At 34.8% G+C, this 13,700-nt stretch overlaps 1 protein-coding gene across 1 annotated transcript in view; it reads left to right on the forward strand.

Annotated features, from left to right (window-relative positions):
- FBXO11 (F-box protein 11) overlaps nucleotides 1–13,700 on the forward strand; it is a 99,510-nt gene that overhangs the window by 1,191 nt on the left and 84,619 nt on the right. The window lies entirely within an intron of this gene.

Genomic DNA, 13,700 nt, shown 5'->3' on the forward strand with positions numbered 1-13,700 from the left:
TGTATGTGTGTGTGTGTGTGTGTGTGTGTGTGTTGTGTCCAAGGCCTAGTGAAATGTGTCATTTGGACTCAACTGTGCAGCTCTGTCTGGTAACCACCATTGTCTAAGGGCTGAGGCTCCGGAGGGTTGGATTCTTGCTTTAGCAAAAATAATGTTCAGTTCTACTTTGAAGATGTGGTTATTTGGGGAGGTTCAGGAGGTGGGGTGTTGCACCTTGGTCTCCAAATGCAACTATTCTCTTTATTAGCTGCTCTCAGTGGGGGTGGAGGTCAGTACCGTATTTATGTATACGGTTGTTTTAAGGAGGAGGAGAATTGTTAGGAGACATTTTGCGTGTTTTCGTTGGCGGATTAAGGTTAATTTTATGTGCGTTGGTTGTCACACCTCCTTTGATTAAGGGAATTAAGATTAAATGCTTTTTTAAAATTATACATTCTTTCCTTAAAAATTGTTTTATTGTTCTTGATCAAAATACTTAACAAATGAAAGAGGGAGATGATAATCTGAAAAAATAGTTTAAAGGGTTTTCACTAGTCACTGCTACAGATAGTCCTTGTGAAAGCAGTTTTCTATATGTTGCTTGAAAGAATGTGATGTTTCAAGCCAGTTGGAGGTCTTGTGCAACATTATTGGTAATGTGTTTTAATGATTCTTGGATACATTTATAATTTTTTTGTAAATTAAAAATGTTTGTAGTTTCAACATTTCCTTTTACATTTGCATATCAGGGTTCTCCTGTGTTCCATTCAAATAATATTCAAGTCTCCTTCCAGAATTGGTACTATATGTAATAGAGTTGACTGTTTTTTGAGAAAACAGTGACACTGGATTGAAATCATAATACGGATTCTATTGCTAGAAGTAAGCTTTTCCAAGATGTACTGATTTGTTAATTTACGTTAACAGTGGATCAGATCCTTTCAGCCAAACTTAGTCTCATTGTGTAGTTTTAAATGTTAATTCTGAATCTCCTTTTCACGATTTGTGTGTATTTTCAAACTTAGTTGAGGTCCTTATATCTTGGTCTCTTTTCTTCATTTGTTTGAAATTATTAGCTTCTAAAGTCTATTTCCTTTTGAAGTAAAGTGACTTGGTAGTTGGCAGTCACATGCTGGAGTGTCATTTTTCTTTTCTTTGATATCCATAAACTGACTAAGATGTTCATGAATCAGAATTTCAGTATGTGCCCAACCAAATGGTAAATCATATTCACTGTAGGGTTGTTACTTTGCTGCTGCTGGTAGGAACTGTTCTGGAGATTCTATGTTGGCACAGAGGGGGAAAGAACTTGCTGATTAGCCTTCAGGGAAAATGCTGTGGGTCTTTTGGAGGGCAAATAAATGGCCTCAAAATGAATGAAACATTAAGATGAATTAAAAGAGTAAAATAAAAAAGATTTTGCTAGTTTTATGTAAAACATATGTCATTCTTCGAAAATTGGCATTTTGATTATATTTTAAATGTACAGTTCTCATAATGATCAGAAGCTAGTAGCCAAGAAGAATGCTTTTCATTTTAACAGTTTTATGGAGTATGCAAAGTGTCACTATTTCTGGTTTAAATAGGAAAGGTTTTTTGTTTGTTTGAAAATATGCTGGGTTTCATAATTTTGACAAGGTAATGAAGGAACTACAGCTAATGTTGTGCGTGTGCATGTTTTACTTTTTACTAACTTTTAATGGATATGTAACTCTTGCATTAGAGTCTTAGATAGAGTTACATAATAGTGCATCAGACAGCTTTCCAAGTAGGGAATTGAAGTGAGACTGTTTCAAGGCAACTTAAGTTATTTCAGTCTATATAAAAGAATCACTTATTTCATGTAAAGGGTGGACTTAAGGCTTTTATAGTAATAAAAGTTATAGGATAGTGTATTTTTTCAAGCAAAAATTCTGTCAGAACTGGTTTTTAGTTGCTTCTTTGCCCTTATGTTAATTAGTCTAAAAACTTCCTTGACACCTCCTTTGTATTTGAATGTTTGTAAATGGCCAATGTTTAAAGAAGAAAGAAACAGCCTTACGGAGCGAAATCTTATGAGGACTTTTCAAAGCCTTGCTTGGGGGAGATTTTCTTACACCCCACATTGAGAAATAATCAGCCTCCGTGTTTCATGGAATGCTTTCTTCATTCATTTTACCCGAAATGGTCCACTGTCTAAAGAAGGAATACAAATCATGAGCATTTTTAGGCTGTTAATTTAAAATCCTGAGTTTAGGATTTCACATACCACTTTAAGCTGGTAGAAAATAATTTGTGTTCCACATAGGGACCCTTTGATAATATATTGCAGATTCAGTGAAACTGAAAGTAGTGTGGGGTTGGATTTTATATATTCGTTTTCTTTTAAAATCCTAAAAGGATTTAGTTTTTGTAACTTGTTCTGCTGAATTTATCTTGAAATCTATTTGGTAGTCTTTTTTTAGAAGTATGTATGAGGAAAGCTTACAAGTCTGCAGAAGTGCTATGTATTCTGAGCATTTTCAGTTTCTAGTTGTTAAAATTGATTACTTTGAATAGGTATTAAATGCACGTGATTTAAAATTCAAAAGTCCCTTTCCTAAACCTGCCTTCAGCTACCAAATTCTCCTACCTGGCATCAGTCTATTGATTGATTATTATGTCTGCTATTAATTTCTCATTTATTATGTTTTAATAAAAGATGGAATTTGACTTCTGAAAATCTTGATATGGAAGTTTTGGAAAATAAGTGTAATTTTCTAGTTATTGGGAAATTCATAAGATTGAAGTGCTGAAATTTTAACTGTGATCATTTATAGTTCAAGAAATGCAATGAATACAATATATTAATGGATTTTGCTATTAACTTCTAGTCTGAAATAATTATATAGAGTAAAAATGTAATCAGTCTCTTTAATCCCATATTTGTGGGATTAAAATCTCACCTGTTATCCTGGAATTATAGTCTTTTTTTTTTTTTAAGTGAACTTTTGAAGTAGTTCAGTATGTATAGTATTACATAAAATATTTCTGATGTAGCTACATATTTATTATATGCAACAGTCAGGAAACTCCTTAGTGTTCTATTCATGCGTGCTAATTATACTTTTCTGTGGGGTTTTAGCCCATTATTTTACCTTCGGGTTCTTCCTACTGCATACAGAATGAGGAACTTCTGCAACCTTTATAGATAGAAGAGTTCTGGACAAGGAACCTGATTTTTCCTCTTTTAGGAATTATGTACTGTGGGTCACTGCTCTCCCATCTTGTGGCTAAACCTTCAAAATATTTACATGGCCTTAGAAGAGAGATGCCACTCAACTGTGTCTGTATGTGTGTGTGCATATGTGTGTGTGGCCTGTTTCTCAACACTTAGAAATTATTTGAGGAATAGAAATGGGATAGTGACAATACTGTTGTTAGAGTTCTGCTGATAAGGCCTAAGGGTTGTCCCTATACTGTTTGTCTCTTTCATTACTGGAAATTCTGGCAAACCTGAGGAAAGGCCAACCAGCTTGGAGACCTACCGGGTAAGGCAACAAAGACCCAGTTAGTGAGGACCCTTGAACTTAAGTTTGGCAGAATTCAAGGCTAGTGAGTATTTTATCAGTCTTTTTCTTCTATTTGTTTTAATTTTGAAAATAAACAGTCTATAGTAATGAGTTATTTCAACTTGAGGTCTCTTATTGTTCCCTCTTTTATTCCTAACAAGTTACCCTTATTTTGTATCTATCTTGTCCCATTGGTCTCTGAAGGGTACTCTGTTTTAGACCTTCCATTTCTCAAATTTATCAGTCATTTAAATTACATTCTTGTCTTCCAGAGAACTCTGTTTAATATGTGAGGTTGTAAGCAAGGTACCCCCAAGTGGCAGTTGTTACCCTCTGAAAATAAAATTATAAAGAAGCAAAATATAAGGGATGAGACAGTTGGGGGTAGTATGATGGCTAGAGCTCAGAGTTAGAGCTAGCTAGATGTGGGTTCTAATCCTAGCTATACCAGTAGTGAGCTATTTGACATGGGGCAAACAATGTAACCTCTCTGAGCCTTGCTTTATTATCTTTAAAATAGGGACAGTAACACTTGTCTTAGCAGTAATTGTAAAGATAAGAGATAGTAAAGTACCTAGCATATGGTAGATGCTCAATAAATGGCAGCTCTTTTAAATATTAAAAATAATAGTAAGGAATTGAAGCAGCCATTTATAAAACTAAACCTAAGAGATAAAATGCGTATGAGTCGCTAAAGAGTTTCCGTCATATCCCAAAATGCAGTCTGGGTGATGTGGTATAATCTCAGAGAAACTGATTTGCAATTATAAATCACTAATCTTATATCTAATGAATTGAAATATTCTTTGAAAAAAGAATAAGAAAATGGAAGAAATGGGTATTTGGAATAATAATAAACAGTGACTCTGTTTCTTCTTACATACTAGAGTCTGTGCCAGACACTTTTCTTATATACTGTCCCTCTTAGCAATTCTCTACGATGGCTGTTAACGTAGCAGTGAATACGCTTGGTAAGTAGCAGAGAAGAATTTCGAAATTGATTTATATCACCTGGTCTTTCCATAAACAGGGGAAGATACTGAAATACATTTGGCAGAATATCTCCATCACTTTTACAGAAAGGAATAACCTAGCCCTTGCAGCACATCAGTCCCCTGTCTTATCCCATCTTTTCTGTCGGAGGCAGATACAGTAGTCCGATGCCAATGATTGTTAAATCATTTGGTTTCATGTTTTCTGAGTAGCTTTCTGATCATAATTTTACCTCATGTAGATTTGTCTCCAGATGAGATTGCACTGATTGGCTCACATGTTTTTCCAGTTTGTTGATGAGATCACTAAGCACTCATTGTGCAAAGAAGGGTAGATTTCCCTTGAATTACTCATAAGTTATGAATAAAGGGTGTTAAGTCATTTTTTAGTTCATAGTTACAGACTGGACTGTTTCAGGAAGGAAAAAAATGTGAGTTAAATTAGACTTCAGTATGAATTTTGACAGGTTTGTAGACTAAATATCCTTTTCTTACCATAGCTTGGTGTCTTTACATGCATAGCTTTGGGTTTTTATATAAGTTTGGTTAACACAAAAAATGTGCTTAAACTTAATCCTTAGAAAATAGAAAAATGAAACTAAGTGACTTCCTTTACATAATTTATTGTAATTGAAGGCAAATATTGAAAATATTTACTTTACTTTGAAAATGAATGCGCTGTATATTTTTTTATTTTAAAACACCCCAAATAAGATAGCGTAGTTAAAAGCAAATGCAAATCATTTAAGTTAGTTGTTTATTCTCCCAATTTTTAAAAATCTAGTTGTCAAGTGTTCTGCCCTTCTAACAGATGGAAAATTGTATGACTGTGTTCAAAAAAGGAGAAAACATTCCCTCAACTGGTGGCTAAACCTTAAAAAGCATTAATGGGACTTCCCTGGTGGTCCAGTGGTTAAGACTCTGTGCTTCCAGGGCAGGGGGCACGGGTTCGATCCCTGGTCCGGGAAGTTCCGCATACTGTGTGGTGTGGCCAAAAAAACCCCCCAAAAAATCCAAAAAACATTAATGTATACTTTCACATATCATTAGAGATGAGGTGCCATTCATCTTTTTTGTGAAGAGAGCCTACTTTTCTCTTTTCTCAAAGCTTAGAAATATTTCTACTGATAGAAATGGAGTAAGAAACTGTGCTTTAAAATTATTTTTCTGGTAACAGTGATAATCTTAGTTTCACAGTTTTCCCGTAGTGTACACTCAGCACTCATATGGTTGAGTTGGGTTGTGTCAGAATCTTTGATTGCTTCAAGTTTGTGTGGAATTAACTGGCTACTATGTGGATTCACCCTTTGGCATTGGTTTCTTTAGTACCATGTGTTGATAACTGACTTGCATGAGTTTAGCCTTTACTGGTTTGCTGACTCTACTTGGATTTAGATATGAGAATTCTTTTTGCACTCAAGTATTGATTTTGTATCTTGCATCCATAGTATATAAATATATATATAATGTGTGTATATATGTGTATACATATATACATATGTATGCGTAAGAACACATGGCTTTATGAGACTCCTAACGCTTAGGAGGAAGGGAGTGGGGAAAAGGAAAGGCATAGTCACCTGCTATAGTTTTGAGGGTTGGTGTGTATATATATGTCATTAGTAATTGATCTACTTTTTTGAAAAAAGAAAAAAATAACAGGCTTTAAGGATAATTAGAAGTGAGTAGAATTCAACAATGGTAAGTAGGAGTCACTCAAGTTTGTATCATGGCAGAGAAGATCAAACAAGACTTGTTTAAAATAAATGGAGATGGGTGAAGACACTATATTTTGAAATCTGGTATTTTTGGCAAACCAATTGTATTATAAAAGAAATTGTGGAATTGCTCATTTTCCTTCTTTATATAGAAGAAATTTCTTATTTACAGTTATTTGTTAAAAGTAGACACAGAACTTTGAATCACTGTTGTACACCTGAAACTTATATAATACTGTACATCAACTATGCCTCAATTTAAAAACGTAGATACAGCTATTCACAGTTGTGTGCGAATGACTGATATCTTTGTAATCCTTTGAAATATATTTGCATTTTAAGAAACTGATTATTTGGTCAAATTTTCATATTTTAAGCTCAGTAAAAGTAGGAGAAATAAGCAATTTGGAGAAAGACTTTTTGGGTAGGAGTGCTCCCTCAGAGGCAAAATGAGCTCATCAGAGGAGGGGGAGAGTGGAAGATTTTTGTGAGAATCACTTACCTTACATATTTATTTTTCCTAATCGACTACTTCTGAACCTAAAATTTGTCTAAAGTTTCACTTTTTCTTCCCCCCAAAAGAGTAATTTTGAGTTGATGGTTTGGAGAAAAGAGAAAGAATTTGAGCAGGTACAAGTGACAGTATGTATGGGTCATTTACATTAACAATGGTCATTTGATTAGAAACCGTCTATATGTAACTTTATATATCTATATGTGTATGTACTATATATATAACTACATATAGTTATTTAAATTGTAGAAATAACTTTTATTAGTTTATTTTAAGATTTATTTATTTATTTATTTATGGCTACATTGGGTCTTAGTCGCGGCATGGGGGATCTTCTTTGAGGCACATGAGACCTTTAGTTGCAGAACGCGGGCTTCTCTCTCTAGTTGTGGCATGTGGGTTTTCTCTCTCTAGTTGTTGCGCCCGGGCTTCAGGGTGCACGGGCTCTGTAGTTTTCGGCATGCAGGCTCTCTAGTTGAGGCTTGTAAGCTCAGTAGTTGTGGTGCGCAGGCTTAGTTGCCCCAGGGCACGTGGGCTCTTAGTTCCCTGACCAGGGATCGAACCCACATCCCCTGCATTGTATGGCGGATTCTTTACCACTGGACCACCAGGGAAGACCCTATTGGTTTTTTCCAACTTAAGGTTTTGGTGAATGTATACAAGTGCACACAAATCACTGATGTACAGCTTGATGACTTTTCACAAAGTGAACATATCTGTGTAATCAGTAATACCTAGATCAAGAAATAAACTACCAGCATCCCAGAAGTATCCCCCACCCCCACCAGTGCCTTCCCACTCACTACCCCCAACCTTATCTTTCTAACTGCTTGAATTAGTTTTACCTGTTTTTGAACTTTAAATGTAATCATCTAATATATGTGTATGTATAGCTGATTCATTTTGTTATAAAGCAGAAACTAACACACCACTGTAAAGCAGTTATACTCCAATAAAGATGTTTAAAAAAATAAGGGCTTCCCTGGTGGTACAGTGGTTGAGAGTCCGCCTGCTGATGCAGGGAACACGGGTTCGTGCTCTGGTCTGGGAAGATCCCACATGCCACGGAGCGGCTGGGCCCGTGAGCCATGGCCGCTGGGCCTGCGTGTCCGGAGCCTGTGCTCCGCAACGGGAGAGGCCACAACAGTGAGAGGCCCGTGTACCGCAAAATAATAATAATAAAAAAAAATAACATACAAAAAAAATAAATATAATCATCTAGTATGTATTCCTGATTGTTTGACTTATTTTGCTTAATATTTGTATGTCAGTTTCATCCATGTTGTTGCTTGTAGCAATAGTTCATTCTTGTTGCTGAATAAGATTACATTGTATGAATAAACTGCAATTTATCCATTCTACAACTGATGGATATAGAGTTGTTTCTGTATTTGGCTGTCAGGAATAGTGCTGCTATGAGCATTTTATATTTATCTTCATGAGCACATATACACGTTCCCTTTAAGTTTTATACCTCAACATATGCCATATTTATCTTTTCCAAGGGCAAAACTTCCATTTACTTCGCAAGAAATGGAAGATAAAACAGCTTTAAGACAGATATGAATATGGCCTCTTATAATTATGTTGTTGAAACTATTTTATTTCAAATATTAGTGTTTTTCTTAAATTTTTTGATAATTCCACTTATGTATCCTTTAACAGTCTGGTATTAGGCAGTTTACCCATCAACTTAATATGCTTTAATTTTCCCCAGAGATCATAGGTTGGGTTATTTTGAGGAGAGGGGAAATCTTTTTTATATTCAGGGATTTTTAAAACTACTGTGGACCTTAATATGTAATTCTGAGTCTTAAGTCCAAAAACTGTTGTTTCTTTTTGCTACTGCCATAATTTTGTTTGTCCTTTTTTGTTTGGAACCCTGTTTCTTACTACTTTTTTAAACTTATCCTTTTAACTCCTGTGAAAATATTTTGCTATTGTTTGGTCAGTTTCATTTTATTTCTTGTTTTTCTGCATATATTGATTATCCTTTGTTATCTTACATTCAGCTTATTTATAAATTATAAAACTTTCACAGAAAAATTGGGGCACATTTTGCTCTCAGAGTTGTTTTTTTAGTCCTTGTCTACATCTCTTCGTTCCTTTCATATAGGAAGGTGTAAAAGTGCCTCTGCCAGCATCATCGATAAGTTCTTCCTGAAGTGAAAGATTGTGCTGAAGTGCTAGTGATTTATAAGCTTGTATACCCTATGATACAAGTATTCCCTGAGATTGACAGATGGGCTCTGTTCTTAAAGAACTACTTGCTTGAAACTGATGATACAGTAGCCTCAGATACCAAAGGAGTAAGATTTCATTATTTCATGTCTGCTCTTTCAGCACTTAACAGTCCAGTGTTAGTACTAACAGTTGTTCTTTCTTGTCTACAACAAGCAGTGTGGAGAAGACTGTCACCTTCCTTTACATTTTTTTAATTATTATTTTTAACCATAGCCATAGTCAGTAAATGTTGCTTGTTAAGTTTGGGAGGGATAAGGAGCCTGAGCTTTTTCAAAGTGGCTTATTCTTTTTTCTGCAGTTGTTTCTTAATCTCATTTCTAAATTAGAAGATTTTAAATAAGCTGACTTTTGAGATGGTTTGAAACTCTTTCTGTATCATTTGAGTTACCAGTATAAATAAGTGAGGTCTGAATTTGGGTATTACTATACAGATATATTTCTTGCTTTGATGGAACTTAAAGTTGAGCTAGAGACTGAATATAAATAACATCTGAGATCAAGATGACTTGAAATAAGCGTGTTGGTATTATTTTCATTGTCTTCTGGTACATATTTTTTTAAGAATGAATATGTGTGTGTGTGTGTAGGTGTATGTATCTGGAGTTTCATTTGTAACCTTATCTTTAGACTGTTTGCTGAGACCATACTCTCTTAGAGAGTTTTCAGTTAAATGCTATTAAGATGAAGTTTTGTTATGACTCCCTACTCTTCGGTTTATGTTTTACCCTTTAATCATTGGTTGAATTACCTTTGTGCCACACTTAGAAAGTTGTTGCAGCTTAAACATTAAGCCAAGTTATAGCATTTCTACGTAACTGAGAAAGAAGCACGTGCCTAGTGAAGGAAATTACCCACAGAGTTGGGGTCATTCATCTTGTTTTCATAGTATTTGCCCTTCTTCATTACATTCATTGTTTCGCCCGTATATGCAGAAACTGAGAGTAGGTTAAAGTTACATTATGTTGCTAGAATTTAAGCTCAACTGCAGAAATAATACAACACTTTTGGGTTCTTCATAGCATCTGTAATCCCACATACCTAGTAGTCGTAACTCTCAGGATGCCTTCATAGATTTTTCTGATTCTGTCTTAGTATCTCTATTGCCACATCTCATGGGGAACCTGTTCTCTACTTCTGAATTACTTGGTTTGAGAACCTCTTAGCTGAAATCTTTAAAGCTGAAAAACTGAGCTGGGAGATCTGGATGTAGTGAGTTTGTCCAGGGTTTGTAAAGTTTACATACCAATCATAGACATACTTTGATAACACACACATACACACAGTGAAACTGGGAATAGGCACTCTTGATATTGTGAAGTGTCTAAAATTTTTTGGTAAAATGTTAACAGTAGTGTCTTAGGATGGTGGAGGTGTGATGACTTTTTTAATTCTTTCTATAATTCTTTGTTTTTCGAAGACTGTATATGGAATCTGGAAGGAGGGAGGTTTGTATTTATTTTAAAGAATTTAATAGTTCTGATTGTGATGTGAACTCATTCTGCTTGGTTTGATGACATAGTCCCCACGTGGGTCATTTTAGATATGAATAAAAGCTTAAAACTCTACATTTTTCAATGCTGTGTGTTTTAAGTACTTATTAATTTATGGACATTTTGGGGTTTTGTATTTATTATAACTTTAGGATAGTAATTGGCTAATATCATATATAGGAAATGAGGATAACTGATGATCAGGAATTCAGAATTAAAAACAAAATTTGATATTTGGAACTTTGAGCCAGTGATACTGTCTTCCCAGGATAAGTTTCTGACTGTAGATTATGGTAGTAAATACATACAAATAATATTTTAATTACATGCCTGGCTGAATGATGGAAGATGGAAATTAAGTGTGCAAATGAACTGCATAGTTAGGGGAAAAAAGATTTATTATTGTTCACAACAGATGGCTACTTCCTCTGTACCCTGGTGGTGTGGATTCATGTCTATTTGATAATTTTATACAGGGGGACTATTTTTTTTTCATAAAACTGGTGTTAGCTCTGAAGAAATTAATGGCTATCAGTTTATTAAGTTCAAACAGGGATTGCTAAGGGAAATTGTTTCATCGTTATCAGTTTTTTAAAAAGCCACATTCCTCCCCTTCTAAGATACTATATTCTAAGAAGTTTTGGACTGTGGGATCTAATGTGTTTGGGAATAAATAAGAACCTGGCAATGTCTTTCAAAAAATAGGGGCCTTTGAAGTTAACTTTAGTAATTAGATTGGGAATTAACTTATCTCACACTCACCTGACTAGTCTGATTATCTTTATAAACCCAAACCAGGAGAAAACAAGCATTTTCCTCTTACAAAATACACTAAAACTTTCATTGAATGAGGTGAACTGTTTGGCTTTTTTTTTTTTTAAGTAGGGGCTATTAATATGGTTTAGGGCAAATCAGTCATTAAATGTAGATTCTAGATAGTGATCAACATAGTTTTATGAAGAGCTGATTACAGATATATTTAAAGTGTTTTTCTGAAGTAGTGACTTGGTAGCTGAAGAGGGAACAGGAACAACAGAGCCAGGTTTAAATAAAACACTTTATTCTTTTATGAAGCAGTCATACTGATGTTGTGACAGTTGGGGGAACTTTAAGTTGTATTATATGGAAGCTACAACTTGTAAAAATAGTGCTAGACAGTTGCAAATAGATATTTACTAAATGGTTGTTTCTTTTTCCCTTCACCTTCCTTTCCTGGACTCAAATTTGTTCACATAATCACTGATTTAAATGACCAAGCATATTAACTTAATTGATAATTGTTTTAAATGTGATGAGGTTGAGTACTTGAAAAACCAAAAATAGAAATCAAATTACTTTGAATAGCCTGTTAAGAAAAAATGAACAAACATGCTTTAATCTTTGTAGAAATAACCAAAAAATGAGCAGTAGCTTAGAAATGTTGAGCCAGAAGTAGCTATAGCAGAAAGTGATTTGGTCTGTAGTTGAATGAATCATCCTAAAGTGTGTATGTGCATGTAAACACAGGAAGTTGTGTCGTAGTGATGTTGGAATGGTTGAAAAAACGATATGTCTATTAGAAAAACTTAAGTGTTATTCTAAAGAGTAATAAGCTAAAGGGCAAATTAAGAACTTTCAGTGAAAGTAAAAAAACAGTCACTTTTAAAATTGCATCAAAAAAAAATTAGGAATAAACCTGATCAAGGAGGTGAAAAACTATGCTGAGAACTATGTAACATTGATAAAGGAATTGAAAATGATTCAAAGAAATGGAAAGATATCTCATACTCTCCATTTGGAAGAATCAATTTTGTTAAAATGGCCCTACTTCCCAAAGCAGTCTACAGATTTAATGTGATCCTTATCAAATTACCCATGACCTTTTTCACAGAACTAGAACAAATAATCCTAAAATTTATAGGGAACTGTAAAGGGACCCAGAATTGCCAAAGCAATCCTGAGGAAAAAGAACAAAGCTGGAGGCATAACTCTCCCAGACATCAGACAATACTACAAAGCTACAGTAATCAAAACAGAGTGGTATTGGCACAAAAACAGACATATGGATCAGTGGAACAGAAACGAGAGCCCAGAAATAAATCCACATACCTACAGTCAATCTTAAACAAAGGAGGCAAGAATATACAATGGAGAAAAGACAGTCTGTTCAGAAAGTGATGTTGGGGAAACTGGACAGCTGCATGTAAATCAGTGAAGTTAGAACACTCCCTCATATCATGCACAAAAATAAACTCAAAATGGCTTAAAGACTTAAATATAAGGCATGATGCCATAAAACGCCTAGAAGAGGACATAGGCAAACATTCTCTGACATAAATTGTACCAGTGTTTTCTTAGGTCAGTCTCCCAAGGTGATAGAAATAAAAGCAAAAATAAATAAATGGGACCTAATCAAACTTAGAAGCTTTTGCACAGCCAAAGAAACCATAAAACGAAAAGACAGCCTACAGACTGGGAGAAAATATTTGCAGATGACCCACAGGGCTTAATTTCCGAAATACACAAACAGCTCATAAAACTCAATAACAAAAAAAAAACAAGCCAGTCAGAAAATGGGGAGAAGACCTAAATAGGCATTTCTCCAAAGAAGACATACAGATGGCCAACAAGCACTTGAAAAGGTGCTCAACATCACTAATTATTAGAGAAATACAAATCAGAACTACAATGAAGTACCACTTCACACCGGTCAGAATGGCCATCATTTAAAAGTCTACAAATAACAAAAGCTGGAGAGGATGTGGAGAAAAGGGAACCTTCCTACACTGTTGGTGGGAATGTAAATTGGTGCAGCCACTATGGAAAACAGTACGGAAGTTCCTTAAAAAACTAAAAATAGAGTTGCCATATGATTCAGTAATCCCACTTATGGGCATATATCCAGAGAAAACTCTAATTGGAAAAGATACATGCACCCCAATGTTCATAGCAGCACTATTCTCAATAGCTAAGACTTGGAAGCCACCTAAATGCCCATCAGCAGATGAACAAATAAAGAAGATGTGGCATGTATACACAATGGAATACTATTCAGACAAAAAAGAATGAAATAATGTCATTTGCAGCAACATGGATGGACCTAGAGATTATCATACTAAGTGAAGTAAGAGAGAAAGATAAATATCCTATATTATCACTTATATGTGGAATCTGAAGTATGACACAAATGAGCTTATTTACAAAACAGAAACAGACTCACAGACATAGAAAACAATTTTATGGGTACCAAAGGG

This window comes from Aethalodelphis obliquidens, unplaced genomic scaffold (assembly GCF_003676395.1).
Source record: "Aethalodelphis obliquidens isolate GAN/ISIS:26980383/991018 unplaced genomic scaffold, ASM367639v1 scaffold12, whole genome shotgun sequence".
NCBI lineage: Eukaryota > Metazoa > Chordata > Mammalia > Artiodactyla > Delphinidae > Aethalodelphis > Aethalodelphis obliquidens.